The sequence below is a fragment of the Condylura cristata genome, unplaced genomic scaffold, assembly GCF_000260355.1.
Source record: "Condylura cristata isolate star-nosed mole 26May11 unplaced genomic scaffold, ConCri1.0 scaffold00023, whole genome shotgun sequence".
Lineage (NCBI taxonomy): Eukaryota > Metazoa > Chordata > Mammalia > Eulipotyphla > Talpidae > Condylura > Condylura cristata.
In genome coordinates this window covers 9,246,804-9,261,812 of record NW_004567124.1, presented here as the reverse complement: position 1 = coordinate 9,261,812, position 15,009 = coordinate 9,246,804, and the positions used below count along the sequence as shown (strand labels likewise).

At 44.2% G+C, this 15,009-nt stretch overlaps 1 protein-coding gene across 1 annotated transcript in view; it reads left to right on the top strand.

Annotated features, from left to right (window-relative positions):
* Nucleotides 1–1,601: 1,601 nt before the first annotated feature.
* TLN2 (talin 2) overlaps nt 1,602–15,009 on the top strand; it is a 403,979-nt gene continuing 390,571 nt past the window's right edge. The window contains exon 1 of the mRNA XM_004687721.2: nt 1,602–1,700. The gene's annotated coding sequence lies outside the window, so the exon portion shown is untranslated. The remainder of the gene's footprint in view (nt 1,701–15,009) is intronic.

Below are 15,009 nucleotides of genomic sequence, written 5' to 3'. Positions count from 1 at the left end.
GAAGTCATTGGACCCTGTGAAAATGAGTAAGTGAAAGGGAAAAATAAATTTAGTTGTTACCAATTGTTCTGTCTTGATGAACTTCTCATCTAAGTAAACCTTGTATTTGAGCTATAAAAATATTCTTTGCACAGCCAGAGACAATTTAGATGGCATTAATGTAATGAGCTTATTCCTAATCTCTTGCAGAAATCAATAAGCATTTACTTTTTAACCGACATCTGTTGCCAGCACCAGTTATTCTGTTAGTCTGATGAATGTTTTAAGAAGTGTGCACAAAAATATTTTACCTGTACAATTAGAGTGTAATCTTGTGACTTTTTAAGAACTGCCTCAAGTTGCCAATTAATTGGTTCTTACTATTTTTTTGATTCATAGCTTGTTATCGAAGAAGTTACAAAACTATACTAGAATACATAAATGTATTCATGTATTATTCTTTTCAATCATAATAAAATCAAGATTAGCCTAAGGGAGAATAGGTACTGTTCTTACAGAAAGTATAATGTTTAATGTTTTTACAGAAAGTGTCCCAATGGACTTCTCCAATATAATTTCAATTTAGAAAATCAACTCACTCAACAGTTTATAGGGTCAGCCGTTTCATGGCTTGAGAAATACTAAAATGTAGTTTTATTTGTAACTGAAGCAATTTGCTATTTATTTCTTGGGAAGATGGGATATACCTAGCCTTGAATTGGGATGGGGAGAAAAGGCCAGATATTTTGTTAAGTAAGTGTCCCTTACTAAAACTAAGCAGAAAAAAGAAAATTCACTCTAAGGCCATCAAACTCTGACATCTAGTTAACACCCTCGTTTTTATCTACGGTCTTTTGTTTGCATCCACACATCATGGTTTTAAAAAAAAGGGGGAGGGGGAAATCACCGGTACACAGAATTTTGTGATTTGTCTGCTCACATTGTTCCATGACATACAATTCCTACAGACTACGTCAATGTAAAGAGATACATATCTGATTCAAAAACATAGTAATCAGAACATCTTTTTTCTTAAGGATTTAATAGAGAACGTCCACACTCCCTCCCAGCCCTCAAGAGTCTTAAATGACCCCTGACCAGCAGAGTTTCGGTGACCACCTATGCAGCCCGAGCAGCGGGACAGCCCAGCCGACAGCATCGCAGTAGGAACCCCCAACCCGCCGACCCAATTATCAGAACCCGCACACACCTCGCTCATTCCTAGGCCTGTCTAGTGGTCAGCGCCCTGAGGACTCAGGGGCCCCACTCCTCGAGAAGTTGCGTTCCCATCCGTCCTCCTCCCTCCTTCCCATTAATTGCAGTCTGAGGTCTGATAAGGCGTCATGAACCCTAGCCCCTCTTTTCGGTTACAGCTCCGCGGACACAGCTGATGTGTCCGCGGACCTGCATCACCAGACTGCTGGAGATCCAAGAAAGGTTCAGTGTTGTCAGCGCGGTGCTGGCCCGGTCCGAAAGCCGCGCGGCGCCGCAACCGAACCGCGGGGCCGCGCCGTCCCCGAGTGATGACGCGCTTCCTGCCCTCCCGGCGCTCGCGGGCCGTGCGCTCGCGCTCGCCCTCGGCTCTTGTTCCGCGCCGGGAGCCAGCGGCGGCGGCAGAGGCTGAGGTGGCTGTGGGAGCGGAGCGGTCGCCGGGCGCGCGGGGGTACGCTGGCTGCACTGGGAGCGGGCGCTCTGCAATGAGACAGTAAATGCATCCCCCGGTAAGGCGCACGGATCACTCGGGTTTTCCTATTCCCCCAGCTGCATGCACATTGCATGAATTTCGCGTCTTTTCCCTCTCTACCAAAGGAAAATGTGGGTGGCTTTTCCCCTTCCTTTTGCATTTCGCAAGTGATGCCAATGCAGAAAAAGCCCTGCAAAGCTCCCAGATTTGATATCCCAGGAAGGCTTTTTGCAGGAAAATAAAAAATTAAATTAAATTAATGCACCTGTCTACTGCACATGTATGTTTCACTGCACTCGACCCCGGCGCAGCAATTTGCAGCCTCACAGCCGGCGCCTGAGAGCGGATTCCTGGCGTGGGCAGCAGGTCCCCTCCGGGGCTCCTGCTGGGTTTCCGGTAACTGGGCTTTGAAAAGCGGCCTCGGCTGCATGGTGTGTCCCCTCAGCCCTGGCCGGGCCCCCGCGCCAGGAGAGTTGGCGCGGGCGGCGCGGCTTCATTCCAGCACTGGCCGCTCCGACTCCAGCGCCACTTTGCAAACAAGTCTCCGGCCGAGGCTCCAGACAGACAGATCGCGGGCACTAGCTCCTTACCCAGTACCAGTGTCCTAGATCTGCCGGTACCAGGACTCTCCCTTTACTTGGTAATCTCGTCACCAGAGAACTGCTGGCCTCTGAGGGACGGGAGCAGTGCCCAGTCAAGAGCGAGGGCAGGATTGGATTCCGTGCCATTGGTCTCGCGCTGGACGAGCGGCGCCCTTTCCTTGCTCGACCCCTGGGGCTGAAAATTTAGCGCCCACAGAAAGCCGGGGGTCCTGGACACTGGCATTTTGGGATCCCCTCAGGGCACCGAGGAACGACGTTCGAGGGCGCCATATTTTCAGTGGTCTTGGCTGCGGAGGGAAGGGGGCGAACAGTTTCTGGGCCCCCGGGTAACGCGGCGCCGGGGAGCAGAGGTTTTCGCCCGTAAACTTTGCGCGCCGAGGCAGGCACGGAGGTGGCCGCGCAGTGCGCGCACGGTGGCGGTTCCCGCAAGGGCGCGCGGGCTGCAACGCGTAGCCAGGCCAGACCGGCCCGGGCTGAGGGCCACAGTCGCCGTCAGAGACTGATAGCCAAGACCGCCGCCTACCCCTATCCCGCCGAGACGCGGGGTTCGGGTTCAGAGGCGCAAGGAACACGCCCCTCTCCCCGCCGCCGCCGCTGCCCAGGCGCTCCACCCGCGCCGTGCGCTTGGCGGCGTCCCCCGGCCGGGTGATGCGCACAGACCCTTTTCCGGGCGCAAGGTTCGCGAGTGCGCTCCCGCGGCACACCGGAGCTTACTCCGGGAAGAGAGGAGGTGCTCCGTTTGTGAGACCTGGCCAAGAGCCCGGCGTGTGGTCGTCTTGGGGCCAGCGACCAGCCCCAAGCCTCTTATCGCCTCAGTGGCTGTGCTGGCGACAGCGGCCGCGGCTGCGTGCTCGGCTCTTGCCGCGATGCCAGCCCGTGGATTCGAGGTAAGGGAGGCGTTTGCTGAAGTTCGTTTGACGCCTAGGGGAACTTGGATTTTTGCTGCCCGCGAAGAATTGAAGTGACCTGGAAGAAGGGAATTGATTCAGAATCCCCATGTCAGTGGAAACTAACCTCTGGTTATTTCCACAAGATGAGAGGAATGAGGCGAGGTGGTGGCGTTCTCCAAGAAACAATTGAAGACATGAGGGCCGTGATGAAGTCCAGGAGAAATGGACCCCAAAATATACATAAATTCCAAGCAGGGCCAAAATTACACTAAGTACTACTTACTTTGGCTTCTCGTGGTATTTGGTTGTGCTGAGGTGTAGCATTCTGTGGGTGCACTCTCTTCCCTTTTCCAGAGCTTTCCGGGGAGGGGGGGGGGCGGGACGGGACCTGCAGGGAATCTGCTTTTGAAGTAGATTGTGATCTCTGCTTTGTTTGCCTAGGGGTAAGAGAAGGGCGTATTTGCTTATCTACTATCAGCTGAGTGTTGGAACGTGCCAGTCTTTCTCTGGGACCTCTAGCTGAAAAGATGCCACGGTATTGAGGCTGTGTCAGCACTTTGGAGCTTCTTTGGCGAGTCTTAGAGGATCACATAAATGGGTGGGGGAAGGAGGACCGTCTTTTATCTGGGAGACTTGCTCTGGGATGTCAGGGATTAGGCTGCTCCTTTGTCCACTTCATTAAGAGCCTGCAGTGTGAATGTCAGCCATTGAGTGTCCAAGGTTTCATCTTCCTTGTTTGCTGATTTGGGATATCTATGCAAAAACTGAGGAGGGGTCCTTAGAGATGTAACCAGTGACTTTTGAGAGAGGAGAGGTACCAACTTAAGAGTTTCAAAGAAATTATTAGAGCCATAGAATTGTGGAAAACACCCAGTGACCAGGATAAGTTCATCTACAACTAGCATAACTAATTTAGGAGAGAATGCAGTCAGTTTCAGGAAGCCTCCAGCTTTTTGTAAAGCTCCAAGATTCTTTCTTGAATCACAGAGACACGGGCTTCCTTTCCTTAGATTGGGGATGTCTCTGGTTCCTCCCTGCCTTTGTATCCATTCAAGTTATCAAAGTTACTAACATGTATTAGAGTTTCATTTGGGCATTGCTGATGTACTTCTTTCAATGAGAAAGTGAATTAAAAAAAAAAATTAGTCCCGTGGAGTGAGTCACTGGTGTAGGTTAAACCTAGTTAATGTTGAGGGTTCTTCAAATTCTGTTTCCTAGAATGTTTTAGAGATTTCAGAAAGGGCTATCTATGTATTATTTTTTTAGTCCTGTTTCTTTTCTTTCAAATCTCCAAATTATGCTGATTTCCCCACTTCCAGCAAATCATTACTTCTTTAAGAGATGTTATGTATGATTAAAGGTGAGAAACAGTATGTAATTTTATCTACTGTTCTAAATATCTATATATCTAAAGGTGCGTTTATACATTTTAGCATGTTATATAACTACATTTGTGCCATATATTTTATGCATTTATTAAGTATTATATTAAACATTAATTAAAAAAACACATTTCATTTGCAAACTCTTCACTCTTCATTCCCAAGTCTATTTCCTTAACATTTATCTATCTTTTCTAGCCTCTCTTAACAAAGTATTGTAATTTGTGCTTTGTTGCCTCTTGCCTGATTCTTATTATAATTTCATGGCTTGATCAAAGTTTCTGCATTTTTTTTTTCCTATTAAGATTTTGTAACTTCAAAAGGTTAGAAAACGCCTGTGTGTTTTGGAGAGTTGCCTGTCAATTTACCAAGCCAGTGGTGTGTATGTTGTGGTGTGTGTGGCATGCCCAGACTCTTGGGACAGTGTCTAAAACTTGTGATCTGTGACATTATTGCTCCACAACTGTTGAGTCATTATGTTTTCTTGGAGATTTTGGGTGGTGTTTGGTCACTACAGGAAGTACTAAAAAAGATTTAAATAATTCAAAGTTATTTTTATTGGATACAAAAAAATTTAAAAGACAAGGAGGAGAACTTAATAAGCAGGGCCAGAATTATAGCTTAACATCTCCAACTGGTGCCTTTTTAATTACAGTACTTCCCACAGAACTTTTTAATCCTATTACTTTTATATTTTAATAAGGAAACTAGTTAAAACATAAGCCAAACAGAACTATTACAAATAATGGGGATAAATAGTGGGTTTAACCAGATGTTTTGCCTAAAGTTAAGAGTTAAGGAATCTGAACTTTGTCAAAGGCTCCCTCCCTATTGGCTCCTTGCTTTCCTCTCCCCAGTAAGCAGGAAATTTTGAAAGGCAAACTATGGTGGAAGGAATGGAGACAAAAAGAAAGAAAGAAAGAAACAATGTGTGTAAGGTATGTTTCTCCTAGTTCTAATGCCTAGCACCCCATGGCAGGTTGTTTGAATGATGATTGTTGGTCTAGGCTACCTATGAAATGCTTTGGCTGTGGAAGTCTTCATTTATGTGTCCCCTAGGTATGAATTAAGTCTGGGCTTATTTGTCACTCATTTCATAGTGGTTTTCAGAATCAATGCCAAGACCATGGTTTTGTTCCTCTCTTTAACAATTTCAGACAAAGTGATGCAAATCTGAATATGCAGAACAAGTAATGAGTATTTGTATTTCTTTTCCATGCTTCTCACCACAGTCACCACAAACAAAATGCTTGGTCTGCTGGTCACTTATTCAGCAAATAGTTTTGAGTGTTTACTATATACTTCATGTTCAGAAAACATGCCCTGTCCTTCCTATACCGTGAATTTCTTGGGGGTGAAACTCTTTTGTATTTTAAGTATCTAGTAAATTGGGGTGGGACAGAAAATGTGTGATTAAATAGTCCTTGAAAGACAACACAGTAGAAAGATGTGCAAAGGATGTGAACAGGCAATTCCTAAAAGATGTAAATAGTTAATGAATGTGAAAATATCCTCAACCTGCAGTTTGGTTAGGGAAGTGCACATTAACAAACAAAAGAGAGGTATGTTTTTTTTTTTCTGTGTAGTTAACCTATGTTTTAAAGGTTTTGTGTTGGGGGCAACTGACAGTCTTCTTGAAGGGGGCATACATCCTCAAAGCCTCTAGAGAAAATGGAGAGTTTCTGTGAAACTTTGGAATGTGCATACTTTGTGACCAAGCAGTCCCATATTTGGAGTCCTGTCTTGCAGAAATAACATATCAGCTTGTGAGAATCTGTGTGTGATGATGTAATTGCAGGGTTATTTTAGTAAGTAAACTAGATGCAACATGGATGTCCATCAGCAGTATGAATAAGATAGGCACAGCCACACAATGGATTATTTTGCCCAAAATGGCCATGTTATATTGAGTGTCGATATTGGACTGTTGGAAAAGTCATTTTTTGAAAAATGCAACATGACTTTTCCAATACTCCAATAAAAACAAGTCGGAGGGTATCATGTGTGGAATGATCCTACTTCTGATTTGAACAAGATGCATAGTTCTTAGAGAAAGATATGGAAACATACACAAAACATCATTTTAAACAACATAGTGTTGTTTAAAACTTGCAGTAGGCAAGAGTGGTGGTGATTAACTTGTTTCGTATATACCTCCATTTGTTCACTCTTCAGTCAGGCTTTTCAGTTATGAAAACACTTAAAAATATTATTTGGTTAGTGAATAGGAAACTTCTGGAGCCATTTTGGAAGCAAAATCTGGGTAGTGTCCCACTTGCTTTCTCGGATACCTTCTGCAACCATTGCTGATTTCCTTGGAGACTGTAAGTAAATTATCTGAGGAAATATTAAGATTCCCCAACCTTTAGTAAATTACTTCAGTGTAAAGAAAGCCTTAAAGAAAAGCTGTTTACCTCCATCCTCTGGAGTGTAGGGAAAATAGAAAGATCATGAAAACTCTTAGCTGATACTCTCCTTTTCCTTGACTTTCTTTGATCCCATTCTAAGGAATGCCCAGTGTCAGTTTCTGGACTGACATTAGAAAAATCTTCCTGACCAAGTGAAGAGTCTTCCTAGCCGGGAACAGCATACATACACTTAAACTTGATTTTCTTAGCTCTGGCTAGAGAGATGCTGTTTAATGGCTGTGCTGGCACTGAACCCAGATCTTCTGCTATGCTCCCCTTAGCTGGTTGCACTGTACCATTTTCATTCTTGCTGCTCTTTTTTTTTTTTTTTAAGAATGCTACTATGTGTGTGTGTGTGTGTGTGTGTATACACATATATATATACACACACACAAACGCGTGCGCGCGCATTTTACATCATTCTTCATGTTGTATTTTTTATTATCTTGGTTGTATTCCCCAGGGACTTCCCACTACAAATTTACCCGTGTGCCATCACCAGCATCCCATAGTTCCATGTGCTCTTCCTGCCCGGGTTTTGATCCTATTCCCCTCTCCACCCCTGTAGAATGTCTCTGGTTTATAGTTGTTTGTTGATTTTCATTTTTACTTTATTACAATTGCTTTTTCTTCTTTTTTCTGATCCCTTATATTCTTGCTATGAGTGAAACCATCTGGCATTTTTCTTTTTCTTTCTGGAGTATTTCACTAAGCATGATCCCTTCTAGCTCCATCCATGTTGCTGCTAATGGCATGAGTTTATCTTTTTTGTTTGCTGAGTAATATTCTATTGTGTAAATGTAGCAAGTCTTTATCCAGTCATCTATTTTTGGGCATTTTGGTTGATTCCACATCTTCGCTATTGTCTCTTAATGTGATTTTTGAATCTTGGTCTGATTCATTAGTTCTTGGTAGTTACTGCTAAAACCAAACTTTCAAAAGCAGTGAAGTTATGTCTATATTACCCAATAGTTCCTGGGAGACCCTGAAACTCAACCTGTTAAGGGGAAGAATGTCCTAAAGGAACTCTGTAGTGTCTTGTGGACTCCACCCCCTACTCCTGCTTTCTGGACTCCACCCCCTACCCCAGTGATTGAAAACTACAACTCCCAGCAGTACCAGGGAGAGAACTGCGAGGTCCCAAGGGCAGAGCTAAGCAGGCATTCTGGGACTTTGGGTGATAAATAGGGTGCCATTTGGTCTCTTGTCTTCTTGCTGGAGAAACAGCTCTCCGGAGTGCATGACTCCAGGCTTTCAGTTAGTTTGTTACCAGAGCTCCAAGTCGGCAGAACCGGTAAGATATTCCAGTTGTTGTTTTCTTTTTTTCCCCCCTTTTTGTAAATAAACCCATTTTGATCCTTTTGTGTGTGCCTGCAGTATAACTGAATTTTAAGCGTGTGGGTGAGGCCCCACAGACAGGCGGCCCAGTTCACACTGGGTGCCCTGTAACAAATCCACTGGAAGTCAGAGCCCTGCTGCACAATTTGAAAACTATGTTTTAGATTCAGTCTTAGGTTAAATTAGTATCTTCCAAGTTAGAATGCATCAGTTACTTGGAAGACTGGTTATTTTTAGTTGTTTCAATAACAAAAATATGGTGGTCATGACCCACTGGATTGATTTCATTGCCCACTACACTTGGCAACCCTTGACTTAAGAATTTTTTGTAGACCTTACCATTACCAATAATCATTCCTCTGCCAAAATCTTGACAAGTATTCCAGTGTGAACCCCACATGTTCATTTTTACCTTATTTCCTACTCTACATAGCCTTCACCCTGCAAGTATCTCTGGCCTGGTGACTCTTACATGTTTTCACTATCATGCTTTTTTTCTCCTGATTTGCAAACCCCTTGACCTGCAGCTCCATTGTTTGTACATACCTTCCACCCTTTCTCTCATCTTCTTGGGAAAACCCCATCTTGTTCTTGCCCCAGGCTGGCGGATCTGGCTGGAGAAAACACATAGCCATTTGCATTTTCTTCTTTTTGATTTAAGACTACAAACCTCAAGGGGACTCTTGGCACTGCCAGGTCCACTGTCTCTTTACCCTGTCTCCTCAAACCCCCTTCAGCAGATGACCTGGTTTATTTCATTAAGAAGAAGGAAGCAGTAAATTAGTTTCATCACCTTACCATGCTAAGGTGTCTGGATGGGTAACAACACAGCATTGTAACTACATATGCATTTGATCCTGTTCTCTGCACTGACATGCAAAGGACTTCACTCACATGTACTCCTTCCTTTCTGTATCTTCAATTTACCCTCGGTGATGGATAATCCCCAGGAAAAACATATCATCTTTTTTTTTTTTTTAAGATTTATTTATTTATTCATACAGAACTGGGGTACAGGCCGGAGATGCGGAGGGTGAGAGGATTCACCAGAGACAGAAAGAGGTACAGAACAGGCAGATCGAGGAAGTACACTGCTGAGGGGAGCAGCGGGTGGGTCAGGAGAGGTCTGCCTCGCCATGTGGATCTCCTCCAGGGCAGGTGGGAATCGAACTCATGCAGAAGTGGCTTAAGCTTCTTAGTGCTGTGCTTTAACCTGCTGCGCCACCAGGGAGGGCCCATATCTCTCATCTTAAGGAAAAAAATCATCATCAGCAACAAGGAGACACTCTTGACCCTTGATCCCAGTTAGCTGTTCTCCCACTCTCCTACTTTTCCTTGCCATAAATACATCCCTATTTCTTTACTTTTTATTCAGGGTGGAACCAAGCCCAAGTTTGGCTTGCCTCACCCCTTCACCTAAAACACAGCCTTTTGCAGAAACCACACCCCTTTGTGAAGCCACACCCCTTGGCCAAAACCACACCTCATGTACCAGTGGTATCTGGTTCCACAGCATCTCATCAGCAGTTGGCCTGCTACTGCTGTCCTTTCCCTGCATTGCCCTCACTAGTCTTACACACCATTCTCCCACTGCCCCCAACTTCAGCTCCTGCTCCACCTCATCCGGGGGTTTCTGAAGGTAGGAGGCGCTCTCATTTACAGGTCTGCACCACCTTCCACTCAGAGGTCTTCCTGGCCTCCCCTATCCCAGCCTCCAGACTCTGCCTGGCTATCCATGCGGCATTCATTTATTGTGCATCTTGTGACCCTAAAATTTAAACTCCATAAGAGAAACCATCTCTGACTCTGCCCACACAAATGACTGCAACAGCATGGGGCACATAGTACTCACCAATTTTAGTGCGTAGTTGATGAAGACTTGTTGGTTAGAGGTTTGCTTTGGGGGAGGAAAAGTAAATCTTCCCAGATATGTGCTGAGGAAGAGTAATGTTGAGGTGGAAAAGCCAAGTCTCCTAGGTGCAGTATTTTAAGGTTAGATGCTGCTAGTTAGGGGTTCAAGTATTGAATGAATGAAACTCTCCCTTGCTAAATACTCGCTGAGTGCTAGAAGCACAGCCAGAGAACTAGGTGGACACAAATGGTTGCTTCTCGTTTTTATCTCTGAAGAGGGGCTCTTAAGCAGTCCACTCGGTAGTTTTTGTCCCTGGGTTGAAGTTGGTAAATTCACTTGTCTGAAGTGTTTATCATTGACCTTGATGTTCTGGTGAGTTGTTTTGGTGCACCACTTGTCCCCAGAGTCCACTTGACCATGTAAAGAGAGAAATGTCGTCTTTTTCTCAGGTGGCATGGAGTGAATTCCTGCAGAGTTGTGGGGGTGTTCCCTGGTTCTTGTGCTGCTTTCCCAGGCAGCCAAGGTAGAGAGCCCAAAGCTTAGTGCATTTAAATTAAAACTTGGCTCTCTTTCTCCTCGCCTTGCTTCCAGACAGCCACTTAATGATTTGACACCTGTGTCCAGGACTGATAAGTGAAGATCCTTCCTGAGTGTGGCCTGAGGTCACGCCTGACAAATCTTTCAAGGGGAGCTCAGATTATTCCTGGGTTTGAGAGATTACTTTGTAGGGATTTTAAGAGGCTTAATTTTCTCCTAGTAGGGCTCTCTGTTGGTTCCACACCTGTCACTCTGGGCCCTCCTTCAGCAGGTTAAACCAGCATTTCCTGGGCACAAGACATCTGCTTGAGGCCCCATGCATCAAGGAAGGAAGGACATCTGTCTTTGGGGGGATATTTGCAGTTACTTGAGGGGGAAATGTACTCTTATTGTCAGTAATTTTTTTAAAGGGAGTCCTTAATAATTCCACGATAGCCTCTCCTTTTGACAGGGAAGGAACTGAGGCCTGAAAGGATGAGACTTGTTCTGGGCCACTTTGCAGAGCTAACACTGGAATCCCACTGCTCATCACTGGCCTCTCTGCTTTTTTGGGATGTCCTGTTAAACCTTGACTTGAGTTCATAGCTTTGGTTCTTGGCCCTAGGGGTGCAACAGAATCTCGAGGGAAGCTCTTGAAAAATTTCTAAACCTCACTTGACTCACTGATTTGGAATCTATGAGAACAGGACCTGGGCACCAGTGTGTGTGTGTGTTTTCTTTTTATTTATTCATACAGAACTGGGGGACAAGCCAGAGGTGCAGGGGCAGTGAGAGGCTTCACCAGAGAAAGAGTGGGGAGCAGAACAGGCAGATCGACGAAGTACACTGCTGAGGGGAGCTGCGGGCCTGTCAGGAGAGGTCTGCCGCACCATGTGGATCACCTCTGGGGCTGGTGTTCAAACTTGTACAGAAGCGGCTGTGGCCACTTGCAGTGCTGCGTCTTAACCCATTGTGCCACCAGGGGAGTTCTGCCACACCATGTGGTCACCTCCAGGGCAGGCTGGAATTGAACTCAGGAATCGAACTCATGCGGAAGCGGCTTTAGATTCTCAGTGCTGTGCTTTAACCCGCTGCCCCACCAGGGAGGGTCTACATGGACTTTTAAGAATGTACCCAGTGAAGAAATTAGAGCAAGCCCTGTGGTCCCTGAGAAGCAAAGGGAGTTGGCCAAGTGTTCCTCATAAAAGGAACAGGAGAGGCCCTCCCTGGTGGCGCAGCGGGTTAAAGCACAGCTTTAAGAAGCTTAAGCCACTTCCGCATGAGTTCGATTTCCGTCTGCCCCAGAGGAGATCCACATGGGGAGGCAGACCTCTCCTGATCCGCCCGCTACTCCCCTCAGTCCCCTACTTCATTGATCTGCCTGTTCTGCTCCCCACTCTGTCTCTCTGGTGAAGCCTCTCACCCTCCGCATTTCTGTCCGGTACCCCAGTTCTGTACGAATAAATAAATAAATCTAAAAAAAAAAAAAAAAGGAACAGGAGAAGGCCTATTTCTCTTGCACCGCAAGCTAACAGATTATTGGAATTTGCTAGGGCTGTCACAGTGCTGCAAACATGCGTCGAACAACAGAAATGTGTTGTCTCAATTCTAGAAGTTAGAAGGCTGAGACCCAAGCATTAGCAGAATTGGTTACTTCTGAGGGCCATGAGAGAGGAAGGCGTCAGTACCACCTTCTCCTCCTTGCTTTTACATCCAAATTTCCCACTTTTTAGAAATAAGGAAACAGGCCATTTTGGATTAGGGTCTATTCTTATGTCCTCATTTCAACCTGATCAACTCTGTGAAGACCCTATTTCCAAATAAGGTCACATTCTGAGGTACTGGGGAATTAGGACTCCATAGTCCTAATTGTTTAAAATGACTTGTATCTGGAATCAGGATCTGACACAATATGCTTGATATAGCAAAGTACGTTTTTTGGCTAATGGCACCTTGGTGGGTAAGAGTTGTAGAATTTTGTACCTGCCAGTTTGCTGACCTGTCCTTGGCACGTTTCTGTTTATTAAGGCTTTGCATTTATATTGCCATCACAACCACCCTGTGGGGCAGGTATTGTTTCTACTATGAGAGAGCTGAGGTGTACCAAGGTTTCCACAGGAAATACTGGGTATGTTTGACTCAAACTCATATTCTTCTACTCTGTATCATAGAATTTCTCCTAAAACTCCAGTGATAATCAAGCCTTGAAATGAGTAAGAATTTCTTGAGGAAGTCGTTAAAAATACAATTTGGGAGACCCTCTGGAATACTGCTGAATCAGAAGCTGTGTTTGCAACTAAGCAATCTGTATTTTTCTTGTTTCCCCTGGAGATTTTGACGCACTCTACCATGGACTTATTTTAGAGGGGAAACCTCACCACTATCACCAAGTTCCCATTTGACTTTTGTTGACGGCTTGTTCGAAGCATCATGGAAAGGCACCTGATTGCTGATGCCCTCAAACCCTAGGGGTTCTCCTCTTAAACAGCACCTCTGCTACCGTGCTGATGGGCAGGGTCTGAGCTTCTTAGTTGTCAAGGCCATGCTTATTGTTCTCAGCTAATGGAAAAGTAAATTAGACTAGAACTTGGACTTTCTGTGTTCCTGAAATGCACCTTGTGGCTAAATGACAGTGGCTAAATTGAGGGGGTATGGTAACAAATAAAGAGTTCAAATTGGAGTACTGCTGAATCAGAAGCTGAGATTGCAACCAAGATATGGAAAGCAGAAATAAAGCCAGAAAGAAGATAAGGCAAGAACACATGTGTGATTCTTAAGTATTCATTGCTATGCAATATATTCACATTAACAAAAATATGCTGGCACATACCCAGTGTAAGAGAGTCACCTCAAGAAATATTAAAAATAGATTTCTGGGGGCCCTCCCTGGTGGCACAGTAGGTTAAAGCATAGCACTAAGAAGCTAAAGCCACGTCAGCATGAGTTCGATCCCCGCCAGCCCTGGAGGTGATCCCACATGGCACCACAGACCTCTCCTGACCTGCCCGCTGCTCCCCTCAGCATTGTACTTCTCAGTAGGTCTGTTCTGTTCCCAGCGCTGTCTCTGGTGAATCCTCTCTCTGGCCTGTACCCCAGTTCCATATGCATAAGTAAATAAATCTTTAAAAAAAAAAAAGATTTCTGGACCCTGTCTTCAGAGATTTTTCCTTTTTAAGATGGACTCAAAATTCTGAGTGCCTGTTCCGGGCACCATGTGTAGCTTATCTGTTGATAATACAGTGACATTCTTTCTGAATAATGAAAACATTCTAAGCCTTGGCCATTTCATTAGCCTAGCCATTATATATATTTTTATATAGGCTAATGTAATCCATACTGAGGATCAATGCCCAAGGTATTTCACCATCTTAACTTTATATTAGGAGTTATATAACAAAATGAAAGGCCTTTAAGCTAGGGCTGCATTTCTTCTGTTGTGTTGTTAGGTCATCACTCTCAGAATTACCTGGGATTAATATTAAACAGGCTAGCTACCCAGTCCCCAAAGATTTAGAATTTGGTAGATGTGTATGGGCCTGAGAATGTGTACTTTTCACAATAAGAGTTATATTGAAGTTTGGGTGTTACTGAACAGGAACTTGAAAATCAGTTCTACTTTTTACCAGAATCCCGTCATTGTTTGATTGATTGTTTACAGGATCACTTTCCATTTTCTGTTTATAATAACTGTTGTCTTGTCTGAAAGTTACCAGGACCTCATTCTGTAGTGGAGTTGTAACTTTAACAAATTGTTAGTGTTCTGTTTAAATAATCACTTTCTCTCCTTTTTTTTACATAAACTCAGGCAGTTCATTTTATGAAGCTTTAAAACAAAAGTTATGTTCCTTTTTCAGGTGAATAGGAGCATTGATAATATATAAAATTTATTTGCTATTTTTAGAGTTAATTTCAGAAGGCTTTGTGGATTTTAAACTATCCAAGTTGTTAAAGATGACCTTTGGTAGAAATGCATTTGTGTTCTTGGGTTCTGTGTACATATTTAAAAAAAAAAGGTATGTGTTCTCATGTGAGGATGGGACTCTTATTAGTAAAAGAGATTCAGTTGCATTGATCTTGGTATCTTGCTCCATGCCTTGCAGATATTTCTGCAAATTGATTTTTTTCCTTCTTTGGATACAAGATTCTCACTTCTGTGTTCTTCCTTTTGGGAGAATGGGAACCTTCACTTTTTGAAAGAGGTGTTGAAATTAATTTTGTGTCATTGGCCTTACATGCCTATTTCACTTTATATAACATATTCTTAAAAAGTTAAGGGCTAATGCAGAAAGAAAAAGAAAAATACCAGATGGTTTCACTCGTAGCAGGAACATAAAAACCAGGGGGAAATAATAATAATA